Genomic DNA, 17,686 nt, shown 5'->3' with positions numbered 1-17,686 from the left:
TTTATTTATTTATTTATTTATTTATTTATTTATTTATTTATTTGAAAGAGAGAGAGAGAACGAGAGCACAAGCAGTGGGAAGAGGCAGAAGGAGAAGGAGAAGCAGTCTCCCTGCCGAGCGGGGAGCCCAACTTGAGGCTTGATCCCAGGACCCCCAAGATCATGACCTGAGCCGAAGGTGAACGCTTAACAGACTGAACCACCCAGGTGCCCCCAGATAAATGAATTTTAATCTTCATTTAATCTTCCTCCTCTTCCTCATCCCGGTTAGTCTGGAAGTAACGCAGTTTGGACTCTCTTTGCCATTAGCAACTCCGCGCAAACTATCACATAGGTTATTCTTCTTAAGATGTTTTTTGGTGGCATATTTCAAATACCTTTTTGGGAAAGTCACCTCGGAAGTCACAGTAACCTGGCCTCACCCCTTTCCCTGGCTAACCCCCACCAAGATTCCCAGCTTTGCCATTCGCTTGGATTCGCTCTTGAAGAAACAGCTCAAATTTGGCAGCATCCAGGATTCCATCTTCTACAGGGGGGTGTGGTCAGAGGTCAACTTCAGAACTTCCTTCTTTTTTTTTGTCCCCCTTCACCCCAGCCTTTTCATGGGAGCCATGGTGGTAGCATGTATCACTCTGCTTTTTTTTGGGGGGGGGCTTAAACAAGATGAGAAATCAGATATTTATAGTGAAAAAATTAACTGTATGTCCAAGAAGTAATTAACACCCTTCTGGGCCATGGGATTTTTATTATCAGTGATGGAACCACAGCATAAAAACCTGGCACCACCACAGAGAAGTGGCTGTTCCCCTTTGCTCATTCATTCCTTCTATAAATATTTCCTACCATCTACAGTATGAGAGGCATGGGGAGGGGGGTGCCAAATGTGGTCCTTATACTGAGCTGGAGACAAATAGTAAGCAGATATTTATCTGAATAACTATTTGGGTATAGATTGTGGAAAGTGCTCTGGAGAAAGCCACAGGGTGTGTTGTGAACTTAGAACATGGAGGCCTGACCAAGGCTGGGAATCAGGAAAGGCTTCCCTGGAAAAAGAAAAAAGAAAAGAAAAGAAAAAAGAAAAGAAAAGAAGACAAGACTTTCCTGAAGAGGTGACTTTGAGTTGAGATTGAAGAATGAATAGGAGCTAACTAGGCAAAGACGGCCAGAAGGGCGTTCCTGGAAAAGGCAAGAGCAGATGCAAAGGCCCTGGGGTGAGAGGAAGTGTGGCACCTTTGAGAAAGCAAAAGAAAGCCAATGTTGCTGGAACAGAGTGGCACAGGATGAGCCTGGGGAGTGGGCCAGAGGGTTGGGTGGAAGCCAGATCATGTCGCACCTGTTATCCTAAGAGCAGTGGGACCCTGTGGAAGGGTGTCTGGCAAGGGAGCAAACTGATAGCTGTTTTTAAGAAGCTTCCCCTGGGGGCAGTGGAGAGAACAGGTTAGAAAGAAGCAAGAGCACCTGCAGGGACACTGGTACTAACCTGTGGTGAGTGGGGAGGGAGAGAAAGCAGTTGGATTCAAGACATGTCTTGGGAAAAAATGTCAGTCATGATAGAAAAGGGGGGGTGATCAAGAATGTACTTCTAATGCAGTTACTTTCATTTTGAACTGAATGGCTCTCAAGTTACATACACTGTAAACATCCTACAGTAAATGAAAGAAATGTATCCATAGACTCTACAGTGTTCTGTGCAGTGTAACATCTGGGTAATCTGAACATTTTCATGGTGGTCCAGGGGAAACTGGCTGCTGCAGTTACCCTTCCCGATCTTGCAGAAAAATATTCCATATATGCAGAGATCAGGACCCGAAAGATGTGCTCAGTAAAAACCAAGAAAGCAAGTGTGCAGGACACACCTGATTGGAGCCTTCAGGCGCTCACTGTTCGTGGGGAAGAAGACATACCGTAAACGGCCAGAACCCACTCCAGCCTGTCTACGCATGAGGTTACACCAGCGCCAGGGAAACCTCCCTGGTGTGTTGCTCCTACCCGCTGAACAGCGTGACCTCAAGTCCCAGCACCACCCCCACCATTCCTCCAGTCTGCCCTCTGTGTCCCTGGAGGCATCTCAGTGTCTTCACAAATGGTTCCTCGCTTGGCCCAGTGCCACAGCTCCTTGGTGACATCCAGTGCCTGCAAGCCATTTGTGGAGGCCTCTCCCTACATTATTGCCAGATTGTTGTTCCTCGGGGCCCCCATGGGGCCGTTATGGCCTCAGTCCTCACTGGGCAAGAAAGCCACTCTGCCCTTGCTCAGCTGGGCTCAGTGTCATGTGGGAGCTGACTTGTCTAGGCTGGTTAGAGCCAACTGTGCTCATGTCTTCCCAACTTCCTGTTCTGCGACGTCACATTAGTAGTGTGAAATTGGTCGTGATGGGAGTATTTACACCACAGGAGTCCTCGAACACTACGAATCAGGACGTCTCCACCTCCCCCTCGGAGAGCTTGTTGTTAAGCATTTCCCAGCATGCCAGTGACTGGGCCCAGGGCCCAGTGGTTGCATCCTGAGCCCCACAAGCTTCCCTGTGAACAAAGCCCCGTAGCTTCCTACAGGGTTCAATCCCTGGGGTCAGGCTTGGAGACAGTGATCATGTTGTCCTCTCAGCTCCCACTCCCTACATAACACACCCAAGTACCAGTACATTGAACATCTCATTGTCTGGGGACTGTGGCCCCAAAAAGCGTCTGACAGGGGTAGGGGTGCGCTCTGCGTCCTGGCTTAGGCACAGCAGTGACCCCTGTGATTACATAGCTGCGTGTTGGAAGAGACTGTATATACTTTGTTTTTTTGTTTGTTTTTAAAGATTTTATTTATCTGTTTTGTGAGAGAGAGAATGCATGCGCACATGCGAGCATAAGTTGGGGAAGGGGCAGAGGGAGAAGGAGAGAAAGAATCTTGAGCTGACTCCACACCAAGCATGGAGTCCTATGAGGGGCTCGATCTCATGACCCAGAGATCATGACCTGAGCCAAAACCAAGAGTTGGACGCTCAACCGACCGAGCCACGCAGGCACCCATATACTTTGGAGAGACACCAAGAGGAATATTTCAAGGTTCTAGGGGGTCATAGCAGAGAGAATCACTGCCTGCAGGAGATAGGATGAGACCATTAGAAGGAGGGACATTCATTCTTTCAGTGATGGACTCACTTATACCAGGCCCTGTGTTCATGGGTATACAGGAGAGAGTAAGACACTTTCTACCTCTGCGCTGTTCAATGCGGTCACCCTGAGCCTCATTCAAGAGCATTTAAGATGTGGCTGGTACAAAAATGTAAAAAACATGCCAATTTCAAAGACTTAGTACCCCAAAAATGTAAAATATCTCATTAATAATTTTTACATTGATTACAATTGAAATGATAATTATTGTGGCTATAACGGGCTAAAAAATTTATCATTGACATTAATTCTACCCATTTCTTTTTTACTTTTTAAATATGGTTGCTGGATTATTTAAAATGACATATGTGGCTCATATTCTATTGGTCACCATGGTTTAACCTTTGAAGTTGCTCCTGGCCCAGTGGTATAGACTTCCAGTCAAGACAGTCAGGCTGGACCTCAAAGGACAGATAAGGTTTGGAAAATCAGAGACAGTGGGAGCAAGGAGGAGAATGTTGTATAGAAATAAGCATTCGGACCCTGCCCTCTAAGAGGGGTAGGGCGTCCCTTTCGACCTAAAAAACTATACCTCTAGGAAGTTTTCCTCAAGAAGCAGTGGTAATATGAGCAAAGACTTGGCCTTATTGGAGCGCTCATGGAAACATGGTTTGTCTTGGTGCGGGCAGGGGAAAAACTAGAAATAACCGAAATGTCCAGTGCTTGGGCTGAGCGAAATAATTTTGATGCATCTGTACAGTAGAATTATTGAGAGCCATTAGAAAGAGTTGTCACAGAGCACTAGCTAATGACATAGAGGATCGTGTGTAATATATTTGGTGAAAAGGGGGCAGATTGCAAAGGGTTATATGGCAAATCCTCACTTTTGATAACAAATTTTCAGAAGAATGTACTCCAGAACGTGAGCACTGGTGTCTCTGGGTAGAATTCTTTCTCTTTGCTTGTTTCTCCTTTCCAAATTTTCTACAATGAATATATATTACTTTAGGTCTTGGTTAAAAAAAAAAAAAAGGAAGACTTAAAGAACATATTAACTTTAAAAGACCTAGACTTTATTCCAGTCTTGGCCCTTACTAGTCAAGGGACTTTAGCTAATAAGCTCTTGGACTCACTTTTCCCATCTGTACAATAGGATATCTGAATACTTGGCTCATAGGGTTGTCTTGAGGACTAAGTGACCCATGACTACCTGGCATGGTTCCTGGCACCTGTAGGCTCTCAGCCGTTATTAATACTTTTCTCCTTTCTGTCCCGCTCTATCTTAGATGGACCCTGATTCGCACTTAGAAATGAATGGAGCAGGGAAGGGAGAAAAGTTGGAAGTAAACATCAGAGAGGCCTTGAACATGTCCTACTCTCATGTCAGCCTCAATTTTCTGAGCCTGGAGGAACTTCTTTCTCCTCAAGGCCAAACTCTAGTGAGTTGGATCCCCACTACTTGGGGTCCAGTTAACTGAGGGCATGTTATGTCATTTAATCTGAAAAAAACTTGGAGGGTGTTGCCTACCATAGGCTGTAGGCCAGCTTGAAAAACTCGAGGTTTGAGACCTTAGGGTACATACAACTAATGACTGTTGTGACAGATCAGCTCTAGACTGTGGCTCTAGCAGACCTTTTGTGTGAAAACACGAAGAATGCAGAATTTTGCATATGCTTATGTATGTATGATCTACATACGTAATACATTGTGTATTTTTACAGACCCACAGTATGTGATAAAACAGTGACCTAGATTCTCCCGGAGGCACACAGGATCTTTTGTAGGCCATCTGTAGTGATAGTTAATCCATAGAACCACTGTCCATTTCCCCTTTAGCAATCTGGCAGGGTCCCTGCGGTGTGCATGGGCTGTACAGTGCTTTCCAAAATGTACCAGAAAAATTCCCTGTTCATCCTCAAATCTAGTACTTCTATCAACTGGCTTATGGAGGGCTGCCTCAGTAATCCATGTTTAATGACCTTGGCCACTGGACAGCTGTCTTAGGAATTAAAGTCTCTTGGGAACAGAGTATTCTGAGGTTCTAAGCTTCAGTGTACTGGAAACATCCTATTTCCCCCCAGTGATGGGATGTGGAGATGTCCAGCTTGGTGTCTTCTCCTTGGGCTCACTCTCCTCACCCCAACTTGTATGAGGAGTAGTGCCCATCACAAGAAGTGGGATTTATCACATGTCTCCCCCATAGGACAGTCACTGGATCTCAGCTGGGGCTAAGCTCTGTGCCTCAGTTCATCTGTAGGATGATGGGGATGTTGGCTAGCATGGTCAGAGCAGGGGCTCTCTGATCTCTGAGGCGTCTTGTGACTCTGAAGTAGTGAAAGAGAAAAAGTTTTCAAGATGGGAGCCAACATTTACTAGCACCCAAAGTACTGAGCTTCCTGGGAGCAAGCCCTGCCCATGAGCAGACATGCTTAGTACTATTTCATAGAAGAAGAACCCGGTTCAGGAGGCCACGTAGCATGCCCAGGCTCACGAGCTGGGAAGTGACAACTGTGCCCAGGCTCACGAGCTGGAAAGTGACGACCGTGCCCAGGCTCACAACGTGGGAGTGATAACTGGGAAGTGCAGAGTCACGGTTTTGGGCCTGATGTCAACCACCTCTAATGCCCATGTTCTTTTTACACTCTGGTTCACTCCCCCACCTTCCTCGGTGGAATCCTTTGGAACCTAAGTTTGCACTGTCACCCCAGCCATGTTCCCACAGAAAAATCTGCACAGGTATCATCTCGAGTCCTCCCTCCACCTGCTGAGCTCGGCTGACTCTCTGAGCTCCCAAGTACCGCCTCTCTTCTTGCTCTCCTCTGCCACTCATTTAGTCTGGCTCTCACGTTTACACTCACCAGATTATTCTTCCTAAATAATCTTCGACCGCGTTATTCCTTATTATTAAAAGCCTTCCGTGGCTCCGCATTGCTACAGGGTAGAGCCTGGCATTTTAGGAGCTCACCTCCAGCCATAACCTGTTACCAGCTATTTCTCCTCGTGCTGCTCTTCACACAGAAGGGATATTAGCTACACTCCCACACACACACATCGAATTTTCAACCTTCACAGCTGTGCTTATGGGTTGCTGTTGTTTCACTATCATCTTCTCAACCATGCATTCATTCAGCGAGTAATTTTTGAGAACTTACTATGGCCAAGCACTGTGTTGGGAGGCCAGGAGTACAGCAGTGAACCAAACAAACAGAAATCCCTTCCTTCAGATAGTTTACAACCTAGTGCAAGGAGAGAGTCCATAATCGGCATATTAAGTAAGCAAATTACACAGTATGTGAGAGGGCAGCAGTTGCTATTTAAGAAGGAAAAAGAAAGAAATTGCAGGAAGGGAAGGAGGATCAGAAGGGGAGCAGGGAGACATTTTAAACAGGATGGCTGGAGGAGGCCTCACTGGGAAGGCACTGCATGAGAAAAGACTGAAGGTGTGAGAGGGATCAGTGCCATGACTGAGGGAAAAGTGATCCAGGCGGTGTGAAAGCCTTGGCTGCCCATGTCTGCAGCACTTGGGGTAGGAGGAGCTCCTACTTCCGGCCAAGATGGAAGCATCTTGCCTTAAGCAACTAAAAAGCCAGTCAAATCATGGGAAACAACAGTTCTCCAACCCTGGACTACAGACAGCAGAGGAGAGTGACCCCTGAGAGAAGGGACACAAAGGACGTGAGCCTGACGATGGCCCAGCTTACTGCCTGGAGAGTTTCCAGGCCACGGCACAGGAAGGGTGGCCCAGACAGAGCCCAGCAGTCCACCAGGTTGATTATGTGAATTGAGACAGTTGAAAAATTTGAATTAAGAGAGACCAAGAAGGCTAGAATTTGCAGACAGAATAGTGGAGGGAAGAGAGGCAGGGCAGCAGAGAGCTGCAAGGAGCCGCCTCAAGTCTTCAGCTGCAGACTCATCGACACCTGCTGATGTAGTGAGGAAACCGTCTGAGGCTAGGAAAAGCATCAGCAGAAAGGAACAGGCAGAAGGATCCTCAGAGCTCGTGCAAGGCCAGGAATCATTCATGTTCACACCAGCCAGGGTGAAAAACTTCAGAATGGAAGATAGAAGGCTATTGTCCCAGTAGTCAACACTAGACTAAAGGTGGCTCTGGTCCCACCAAAGAAAGCTTAGAAGCAAACCTCGAAAGGGTCAAACTCATTTCAAGTAACTTAATTATGTCCCAGACAAAGCTTAAGAATATTTAAAGTAATATTAAAAAATATCTAGCACCCAGTGATGGGTCTGATATCACATCAGAGATTACCAAGCAGACAAAGAAGCTGGAGGGTGTGGAAAGCACAAGGAGGCCAGTGTAGCTGGGACAGTGTCAGTGAGGGGAGACACAGAGACACCAGCAGAGAAATCAGAGGCCAGATTTCACTGGTCCTGGTAAACCCTGCAAGGTCTTTGGGTAACTCAGTAGTCAGGAGAAGATACTTTCTTTCTTACCTCCCCTACCAGACTGAAAAGTGCCCCTGCTTTGTTCCAAACTCACAGGGGACCACAGAGCAAATGGCCTTTCGGCCAAGGGTAGCCTTGAGCACACACCTGCCCATGATCAGCTCTCACACTGTACTCTCAAGAGAGAAGAATGCAGAAGCAGGAAGAAGAGGCGAGAACGAAAAAAAAGTACTGAAAAGGGGACATCTCCCATTTGGGACAAGAAAGGGCTGGGGGAACCTGCTTCAGTCCTGCCTTCCAGTCTCAGATCCCGCCCCCAAAAGATGTGTGTGACTTGGGAAAAATCTTCCTAGCCACCATGACTTGTTTGCTTGTTTGATGAAAATTAATGATGGAGTGTCACCTACTTCTAAAGAGAGTTTGAAGCAGCTTTGAATAACAAGCATTATACACACAGCAAGGCCACTGAAACAGAAGTCAAAAATTGAAAATCATACAATGTGAGGACGAAATAGATTCCAAAAACCTAGACTGGTATAGTGAACTTAACGATGAATTTAAATGAACTGGCTGCCAAGTGATAAAGAGAACTGAACCTCATTTTCTCCATCTGTGAAATGGGATTAATGATCTCAACCCAGCCTACCCGCCGAGAGCTGCTATGAGGATTACCAAGGCTGTCCAGATGAAAATGTGCCTTCGGGACTCTTCTGGTGCAAGTAACAGAAAACCGTCCTTACCCAAAGATAACAGTGAAGTCCAGGACAAGGCTTCTTCATCTGTCCATCGCTGGGACCACTTCCTCCTGTGCCAGCTCCCTGCTCCGCCTCTGCGAAGTAACTTCTGGATCGCATCATCACTGCACCAAGTCCAGCAACCAAGGGAGCTCATTTCCCCAGTAGTGCCCCCCAAATCCCTGGAAGTGAGTCCCCTTTGCCTTGATTCCTGGCTTGGGTCACGTGCCCATACCCGACCCGATCGCTATTACCAGAGGACCGCACTGATTGGCTTAGTCTAAGTCATGTGATTCAGCCCTGCATAAAGAAAGTTTCCTAGAACTTCCAGGTAGAGTGGGGCCAGGTGGATCTCAGGGTTGGCTTTTCTCTTTTCTCTACCTCTCTTCCAACAGCTCCATTCTCTGCCCTTCTCTGTGCCCTGGGAAGCTGTTCCCATGGTCAACGTCATCCAGGGTCCCTTGTCCTCAGCTTCTGGTTGGATTTAGCCAGTGGGGAGTACAGGCAGGAGATTGGAGTCCAAGAGGAGAGAGAGAGGTCAGGGTGCAGCCTTCAGCCTTGCTTTGGTGCTGTATCTCTTGAAATAAATGTGCCCTCTCTCCAAGGCTATGGCTCCTCTTTTGTGTCTCCCCCTCTTGTGAAGCTCTGAGGACACTATTTCTTCCTCTGCTCCTCTGCTCTGAGGTATATAACAGCTCCTGCCATTACTAATCTGTGGGCACAACACTGTCTTTTGTCTGCCCTCGTAATCTCTTACCCACTCTGCAGTAGTCCTTAATTAAGGTTTTCCTTTGAACCATCCAGGATCAATTTTCTTACTTCTTGTGACCCTGTATTTGTTATCTATTGCTTCATAGCAGATTATCCCAAAGTGTACTAGCTGAGAGCAACAATAAAGATCTATTATCTCATGTAGTTTCTGTGGGTCAGGAATTCAGGAGTGACTTAGCTGGAAGGTCCTAGCTTAGGGACTCTAATATATGTAATTGCAGGCAAGATGGGACTGCAGTAATCCTAAGCCTTCCTGGGGCTGGAGATTTGTTTCCAAGATGGTTCACTGACATGTTGGCAAATGAATGGTGGCTGTTGGCAGAAGGACTCGGTCCTCACCACATGGACGTCTCCATAGGGTGCTTGGGTGTCCTCTTCACATGGTGGCCAGCTTCCACCAGCATAAGTGATCCAAAAGAAAGCAAGGCTGGAGCGGCAGTGTCTTTGGGTGGTCTAGTTTTGGAAGTCACACTCTGCCATTTCTGTAATATCCTACTGGTTACACAGACCAGCCCTGTTCAGTGTGGGAGGGGATGGTATAGGTTGTGAATACCCATAGGTGAGAATCACTGGGGCCATCTTAGAGAGTGGCCATCACAACCCCTGACCAACATCATCTCTAAATTAAAATCAGGGTACTATTATCATTCAAAGGGGGATCAGTTGGTGAGCAAGAAAAATAAATATCCACCGCACAGTGTTTGACGGCTATAAACCAGGTGCAAATCTATCAATATAGGGAATTGAGACTCTTAAATTCACCAGCTGGACCCATAAGTCAAGCAGGGGTCTTAGAAGAGCCCCTATGGTTGGGAGTAAAGACCCTCTCGAGCCCAGGCCAGAAGTGGGAGGGAAGAGACAGCCCATCTTAAGCAAAAACGTTTCTAGATTTATCATTCCGAGCTTCAGCTGGCCCCACTCCAGCCCTGAAAACAGCTTCAGACACCCGCTGCGCTTTCCTGGTCCACGCCTGGCATTTCTCAGCCGTCGTTCTGGTTTCTGCTGCTAGAAGTAGCCTCCTGACCCCCCTCAGCCTGAGACCACCTCAATAGGTGGGGCTGTCAACAGCTGCCCTTCCCTCCCTTTCTGTATTTCCCCCTGCTGACTCCTGTCTCTTTCCTTCCCAGGAGAATTAGTGGAAGATTTTTTTAATTGATGGAAGATTTTTAGGCTTAGCCCACGAAGCCAAGTGAATAGTCCCCAATCCCCATATGGAGCCATCTGGCTTTCAGATGGAGGAGCCGAGCCAAGAGAGGGAATGGGTTCTCAATCAGGCATGCCAGGGACACCTTCCTGCCAGCCCCGCCTGCTGTTTCCAAGGTGGGAGATGGGATTGGTGACTCTTTGGGACCAAGAGCTGAGGGCCACTGGTGCTGGGAAGAGCCTGGGACACTGTCACATCAGTACTCCTTGCCCTTGGCCTGCCTCATGCGTTTGTCTTCATGCGTGTACACACTTAGACATATCCACACATTGGCAGATGCAGACTCACACCCAGACTGCTGTACAGATGGAGAAACCAAGACACACTCAAGATTTAGAGGGCCTCCTGCCCAACCCTAGCCTCTATGTGTAACCTGATGTCAGCCATTGGGGGCTTGGAAAGGTTCTCAGGAAGCTCCATCTCTCAGTTCAGGGATGACCACAAACAACCTCAAGCTGTCTTCACATTCCTGTGGGCTTGCAGTCTCATGGTCCTGCTTGTACTGAATTCATTCAGGATTTGGACCATCCCAGATCCCTGAGGTTTTCCTAAGCTCTGGGCCCCATTGATCCATGCCTGGAATGCAGACCCCCTCCCCCATTAGGACAGCCACACAAAACAAAAACGAATAGGCCTGAAAGCCATCCCCTTTTATAAGGATTTGTGAGGGGTTCCAGGGAAGATTTGGGGATCAGGGGGAGGGGGTTTGTACCACAGAATGTCATTTGAATGACTTCAGGTTGGACCTCACTTGCTCCTGACCTAGTTTGTGCTCTGCCACCCTCCCTGTCACTGGGGCCACTTCCCCTGCAGTGGTCTCACCGGGCCTCCCACCCCTCTTGGGCCTTCTTCTTTGCCCAGAAGATAGCTCCCTCCTGTTCCCCCCCCCCCAACTCAGGTTCTTACCTTCCACACAGGAGGCTAATCAAGCTTCCTAACTACCCCAAGATCATTTCCTCTTAGGAAGAATTCTGGGCCCAGCTTCCAGATAATACAAACTTGGTCTCCTTACACACTAGGAGACTACCACCAAAGGGATGAGGGGGCCCTGGGCTAGAAGCTGGGCGGCCTGCCTCCCAGCACAGTGCCCTTTCCAAATCCCCTGTCCATGAGCTCCACAGCCTTGCCCATTCTTCCTGTACCATTCCTTTGCTGGGCACCTTTCTCTCGCTTTGCCAGGCAGCCCTGCAGCCTGAGCCCTCTGGCCTCGTGCCTGGACTGGTGCAGTACCAGCTGCTTTGTTTGAGCCCTGCCCACCCCCGCCTCAGGCCAGCCTGCAGCCCACCCTGGCTTAAAGGGAAGATTCCAACAGATTGCAAATTGCCTGTCTCAGACTTTCAGGTCGACTGGTCAGCAATTTGGTTTTCTTGGGGGAGACTAATCTATTTAACAAAAATAGAACATACAGTAAAGCAAAATTAAATATTTCTAATCATGGGGATGCTTGCATCTGCAAATGACCAGGAAACTCGAAGATGGGCTGGGGGTGGGGGCAAAAGCCTGGAGGAGGGTCTCACGATGTGTGGTTTTAGAATGACAGAGCTCAGCTGGCCACCCCGGAAGCTGGGCAAAATCCCCACTCACTGGTCGGGTCAGCTCCCTGCTGCCGACTGCGCAGGTGAGGTGTGCACCACCATTTGTCTGCCAAACCAGGAAGCCATTGTTCACTTCTCCGCCTTCCTCAGCCCTCACATGGGCCATCTCTAAGCCCCATGGGTTCCACCTCCTTCCCGTCTTGGGAATTATGGACTCTTCTCTAGCCCTGTCATCCTCCTCTCTCACTTGGATTCCACAGTCACTTCCAACTGGCTTCCTTGCACCCGGTGCCCACCACGTGCGCATCCATTTTCCACACAGCACCAGAGTAGGCTTTTTTTTTTCAGCTTTATTGAGGCACACTTAATAAATAGGGTTTATATCTATTTAAGGGGTACTCCTCGATGACTTGATATACATACGTATTGCGAAATGATCGCCAGCGTCAAGCTAATTAACATAGCCATCATAGCCAATCACCTCACACAGTTTCCATCTTCCCTTTCTCTCTTTCTTGCTTTCTCATAGTGAGACCACTTAAGATCTACCCTCTTAGCACTTTGCAAGCTGACAGTACAATATTATTACCTATAGTCCCCATGCTGTCCACTCCTTTCCCCAGAACTTACTCACTCTGCGTAACTGAAAGTGGGTGCCCTTTGACCAACATCTCCCCATTTCGCCCTCCCTCCAGCCCCTTGCAATCACCATCCTACTCTCTGCTTCTAGGAGTTTGACTAGTGTAGATTCTACACGTAAGTGATACCGTGCAGTATTTGTCTTTCTCAGTCCTTATTTCACTCAGCATGATGTCCTCCAGGTTCATCCATGTTTTCACAAATGACAGGATTTCCTTCTTTCTAAAGAGGACGTTGGTTGTGTTACCTCCCAGTTTATAATAACCCTTCTACGGCCCCCAATTGCAACATGAGGTCCAAAGCCCTGCCTGATATGGTTCTTGCCTTCCTTGCCTCCAACAACCTCCCTACCCCTTGCATATCACCCACCCACCCGCCGTCTCGCCCTTCCTGCTGGTCCTTCATAGAGCCAAGCTCTCTCTTGCCTCCAGGCCTTTGCATATGCTTTTCCCTCTGCCTAGAACATTCCTCTCTCATCCTCTTTGCCTGCCTGACACTCATTCTTTCCTGTCCCCTCCAAGCCCTTCCTTGAGAGAGTGCCCTTCCTTTTGTGCTCATACGTCTGTACCCACCCTTTCCTACCAACTGTCACACTGCCTTGTAACTATCTCTTTTTTTGCCTGTCACTTTCATTAGACTGGGATCTTCTTGAAGACTAAGACTTTGGCTTAATCATTGCATTTCCCCAGGGTCTGGCATAAGCATGTTCTGTCCCAGAGTAAGCACTCAAGAAACACACCATATGGCACCTGTTCCCCCATTTTCTGTGAGGAAACTGAGGCCCAGAGAGAGGAAGGAGCATAATTAGGGGCACGCAAGTGTTTGTGACAAGACTAGAACTAGAGCCCTCAACCTCCCCCAGAACCCTTTCTGGCTTAATTGTATAGAAACAGTCTCAGCAAACATCATTCAGCCCCAGGGGACACAGACCCCAGTACCAACAGCTTGCAGGTGTATCTGGATCTCCCAACCTGTGATAACCTTTGGGTTTTCATGATAACCAAGGCAGCTCCTCTACCTTGGACTCTTCATCCCTGTTGGTCCAGAGCAGAGTGGAGCAGGGCAGTTTTGGGAACTGAGACAATAGATAGGTAACCAGCACAAGCCCCTTCTCTCCAGCTCTTCCCATTCTGATATGAAGTCCCTTTCCCCATTTCTGATAAGAGATTCTCACCTACCCCCTTGTGCAGGTAAAAACTAACAATTTTGCATGCCTCCTCACATTTTTTACTCTGGAAGCCCAAGGGGACTGGCTTGGCCACCAATGTGCTGGAGCTGGATCCTACAGGCTCCCAAGAGAGCCAAGAGCTGCTTGTTAAATGATCCAGGATTGATGAACCAGGTGTTAAATGGTAGATAGCTGGAAGTCTGCCTTGGTGGGAGTATTTACGCCATGGAAATTCTCAAACACTACAAACCAGCCCCCCCCCCCACAAAGAACCCCTTGTTAAACATTTATCAATACATCCCTTCCTTCCTCCTCCACCTCCCTCCTACTCCACCCCTGCTCCCTCCCCTCCAAGGCTGCACAGACCTCACTCTGATCCCCTGCAAAGAGCTCATTCTCCCCCCCCCCCCCCGCCCCGCCCCAGTGACTGGTTCTTGCAAAGGAGGCAGGGTGGCATGTGGTTAGAAGCATAAGCTTGAAGTCCTACTCATCTGGAGTGAATCCCGGGTCTGCCCACTGGTCACATGACCCCAGGCAAATTTCTTCTCTCACTGCCTCTGTTTCCTCATCTGTAAAACAGAGATACTGATAACACACAGTGCATTGCATTGGGATTGCTGTTGAGAATGGATTCATGAAGAACAACCCCAGAAAAAAAAAAACCCAGATAATGTACACAGATGTTTCAGCAGAGCTAAAAATAGCTTGAAGGGTGTTATCTTTGCATGGAGGAAAACTGGAGAACAGAGTCGAGAAAAGGTTCATCCCAGGTACCCTTCCTGGAAAACAGCAGAGCCCAGCCTGCATCTGTGTCTTCAGACCCCTTGCTCATGGCTCTTTCCATTCTTCTAAGTGGAGGGGGAAGTGTGCTTATGCTTGCACAGATCTCTAGCTCTTATTCACAAAAACTCGAAGCTGTCAGTAAAAATCTATTCCAAGAGGGAGTATTATTTTGTTGTTGATGATGTTGCTATTTTTGCTTCTAAAAAAAATGCCTTCTTATAACATCTTTTCAAAAAAAGTTTTTAATGAAGTTTTCCTGTTAGGAAAATAATTCATGCTCATTGTAGGATATTGGAAAATATCAAAAAGTAAAAAGAAGAAAAAGCCATAATCCCACAACATAAGAACCAACCAATGTTAACATTTTTATTTGATGGGAGTGATTTTTGCATCCTTGTGAATGTACTATAAATACAATTTTTACCCTTTTTTACTTATGTTATTAGTTAGGATAAGTAACACTAGCTGCTGTAACAAAGATATCTCAGACTCCTAGTGGATCAACGCAGTAAAAATTGATGTTTCTCATATGCAAAGTCCAAAGTGGATGTTTCTGGTTGGTGGAAATTCTTTCCACATGATGATTCATGGACCCAGGCTCTTCCATCTCAGGTCCCCTCTGTTCCTTGGGCTTCAGAGTTTGCTGAAAGCACATGTGAATCTAGTTGGCAGATGGGGAAGTACAGGAGCATGAAGGGTCTCGTGGGAGGCTTTCATGGGCCAGATCTGGCATATCATATGCCACTTCTACCCACATTCCATTGGCTGGAACTGTCACATGGCCACACCCAACCTTTCTTATAAAGGTGGTTACAAAATGCAATTTAACCATGTGCCCAAGAGGGAAAGGAAATGGATTTGATGGGCAACTAGCCAGTGTCTGGTACAGTCAGAGATCACTTTTTCCAACCTTTGGTCATTTTTATAATAGAATGCTCAAGTGTGTATAACTTAGCTCAAGTCGCCCTTTGGTTAAAACCCCTTCGGTCACTTCCCCTTGCATTCAGAATTAGGCTCAGCATCCTTGATACAGTCTGTAAGTTTCCAACTGACCTTGCCCATGTCCACCTTGCCAATCACATTCCATGCTCATCTCCTCCTCAGTGACCTCTGTCAGTTTCACTGGGATCTTTCAGCTCCTCTGGTTTCCTAATCTCTCTCCTGCCTTGGGGGCTTTGCATGTACAATCCCTCTTCCCAGGACCCCCTCCCACACTGTTAGCTAACTCCTTCCGATCTTGGTGGAAATGCCACCTCCCCAGAAAAGCGCTCTTTGGCCCACAGTCTGCATTAGGCTCGTGTTATAGTTCTCTCTTGTAGCACCCTGTTCTTTTCCTTCATATCACTTATTGTAGTTTGTAATTATAAATTTATCAGTGTATTTACTGTTTAATGTCTACATCTCCCAGCAGACTACACACTTCATGCAATCTAAGACCATATTGACTTTGTTCACCCTTTATCTGGTGCCGGTCTGGCACGTGCCCATCACGTTTAGGTGCTCGACAGTGCTGGCTGATTCAATGCCTGTATCATAATATTTCATCACGTGGCTATTGCCCTATATTGTGGACATTTTGTTCATGTCTGATATTTTGCTATTCTAAACAAGCTTGACACTTGTATTATGACTGGAAGGAAAGAGGAGTTGGTCCCACCCCTCTTGGCCTATCTACCCTGCCATAGTCTCTTCATCTCTCTCCCCTCCACTGCATCCAGCTCTGCCTTATGCCACCACTCGCTTTGTGGCTGGTGACCGTTGGAACCCTTTGGGCCATCTGATCACAGTCTCTTAGAAGGATGCCTCTCCATGTACTACGCACCAGCAGAAGGGTGGCATTGGGGGCTTGCCATACCTCCCATCCTGCCCCTCCGCTTAATATCCTGCTAACCCATGGCTCAAAACTCAATAGATACATCAAACTTTTCTCTAGGCTTGGGCCTATCGAAAGCATATTCATATAAGAATATTTTAAATAGTCTGCAAAATATGACTTATTTTAGCCTAAGGCACAGTCGGAAAAAAAAGTATTTTTTACCTTTGTAGAACATGTGGGTGGACATACACAATTGTTTGATAATTCTCTTATAAGTCCTGCCATCCCTTGGAAAACAGAAGGCACTTTCTTCTTGAAGCCTTCGTGATGAAGGTCTCTACCTTGATGGAAAATCTGACCAGCATTCAAACCCCAGTGTCTTCTCCAGGTCCTCCTTATTTATTTGAGACCAGCATCATCCTGGTTGGAGGGCTGGCAGCAGAACCATCCAAGGTGGGCTTGGCTCATCTACACAGCTAGCAGGGTACTGACCAGGGGTTCTTGTCCCCCTTCAGCCAGTGTGACATGTCAGGCAGATCTTGTTTCCCCACAGCACCGACCAAGCACTCAGATGAGCTTGCATGCTCACACCTCCCAGAGACAAACACGAATGCCAGAGACAAGTGTGCACTTAGGGGCATATTAAAGACAGAAATCCTTCCCTAAACGTGCCATGATCTGAGAGACTGTGTCCCTCAGTGGGCCTGGGGCCCTACGCAATTAGGCTGAGATGAGCAAGTCTTCACTCTGTCCAGCCTCCAGCTCCAGCCCAACATCAGATCATGTCCAGGGCTGGGCATCCCTGCCCTCCACTGTGAAATTGAAAGAGACCCAAAAAAAAAAAAAAAAAAAAAAGTTCCAATGTAGGGCTTGACCCACAATTCATAAACTGCTATTGGACTAGATCTTACTCGTGCTTAGTAGTAAAACATTAAAGATGAACGATGGAAACAATTTTTCTAAGAGCAGGCTGCTGGAATCCTTAGTACATTTCACTCTCCACTGATTTTCCTGGGGATTCTGAGCCAACACCAGGTGAAATTCTGCTAACTAGGATTACCTGGAGGAATTATGGGTTACCTTTTTTACTCACGGCAGCTGTGGGTTATGCCTTCTTCATAAATACCTTCTTTAATTCTCACAAACAATCCTGACAAGTAGGTATTGAGCTTCCTATTTTTCAAAGATGAGAATGAACACTCAGACACACTCTGTGACTATCCAGGGTCACGCTGGGGGCAGTGTTGACTATTGTCTGGTGAATGCTGAAACGTAAGTTTTTTTCCATGTGTTATCCTGTGCATTCTGAAGATTTCTCCGTCAAAGAAATGCAGCTTTATTGCTCCCAGTTCAACCTGAGCTGTTAGTTTGGATCGACTTTCATGAGACAGACTGCCTTCTTTGATATCAGCGACATCTCTTTCAGGAAAAAAAAAGTGCCTTCTAAATTATCCACTTGGCGGCTTTACTTCCATTATTTTATTTGCATTCCAGATCTGCTCTGTGGTCATTCTTTATAAACTGCTCAGAAGT

The 17,686-nt window shown here is 47.1% G+C and overlaps 1 protein-coding gene and 1 pseudogene across 1 annotated transcript in view; one reads left to right on the top strand and one right to left on the bottom strand.

The window, feature by feature from the left end:
• GABBR2 (gamma-aminobutyric acid type B receptor subunit 2) overlaps positions 1-17,686 on the top strand; it is a 333,176-nt gene that overhangs the window by 217,452 nt on the left and 98,038 nt on the right. The gene's annotated exons all lie outside the window — the stretch shown is intronic.
• Positions 240-613, bottom strand: LOC121103083 (annotated as a pseudogene).

This window comes from Ursus maritimus, unplaced genomic scaffold (assembly GCF_017311325.1).
Source record: "Ursus maritimus isolate PB19 unplaced genomic scaffold, ASM1731132v1 scaffold_17, whole genome shotgun sequence".
Taxonomy (NCBI): Eukaryota; Metazoa; Chordata; class Mammalia; order Carnivora; family Ursidae; genus Ursus; species Ursus maritimus.
Note: the sequence above shows the minus strand (reverse complement) of the source record. Positions and strands in the feature narration are given on the sequence as shown.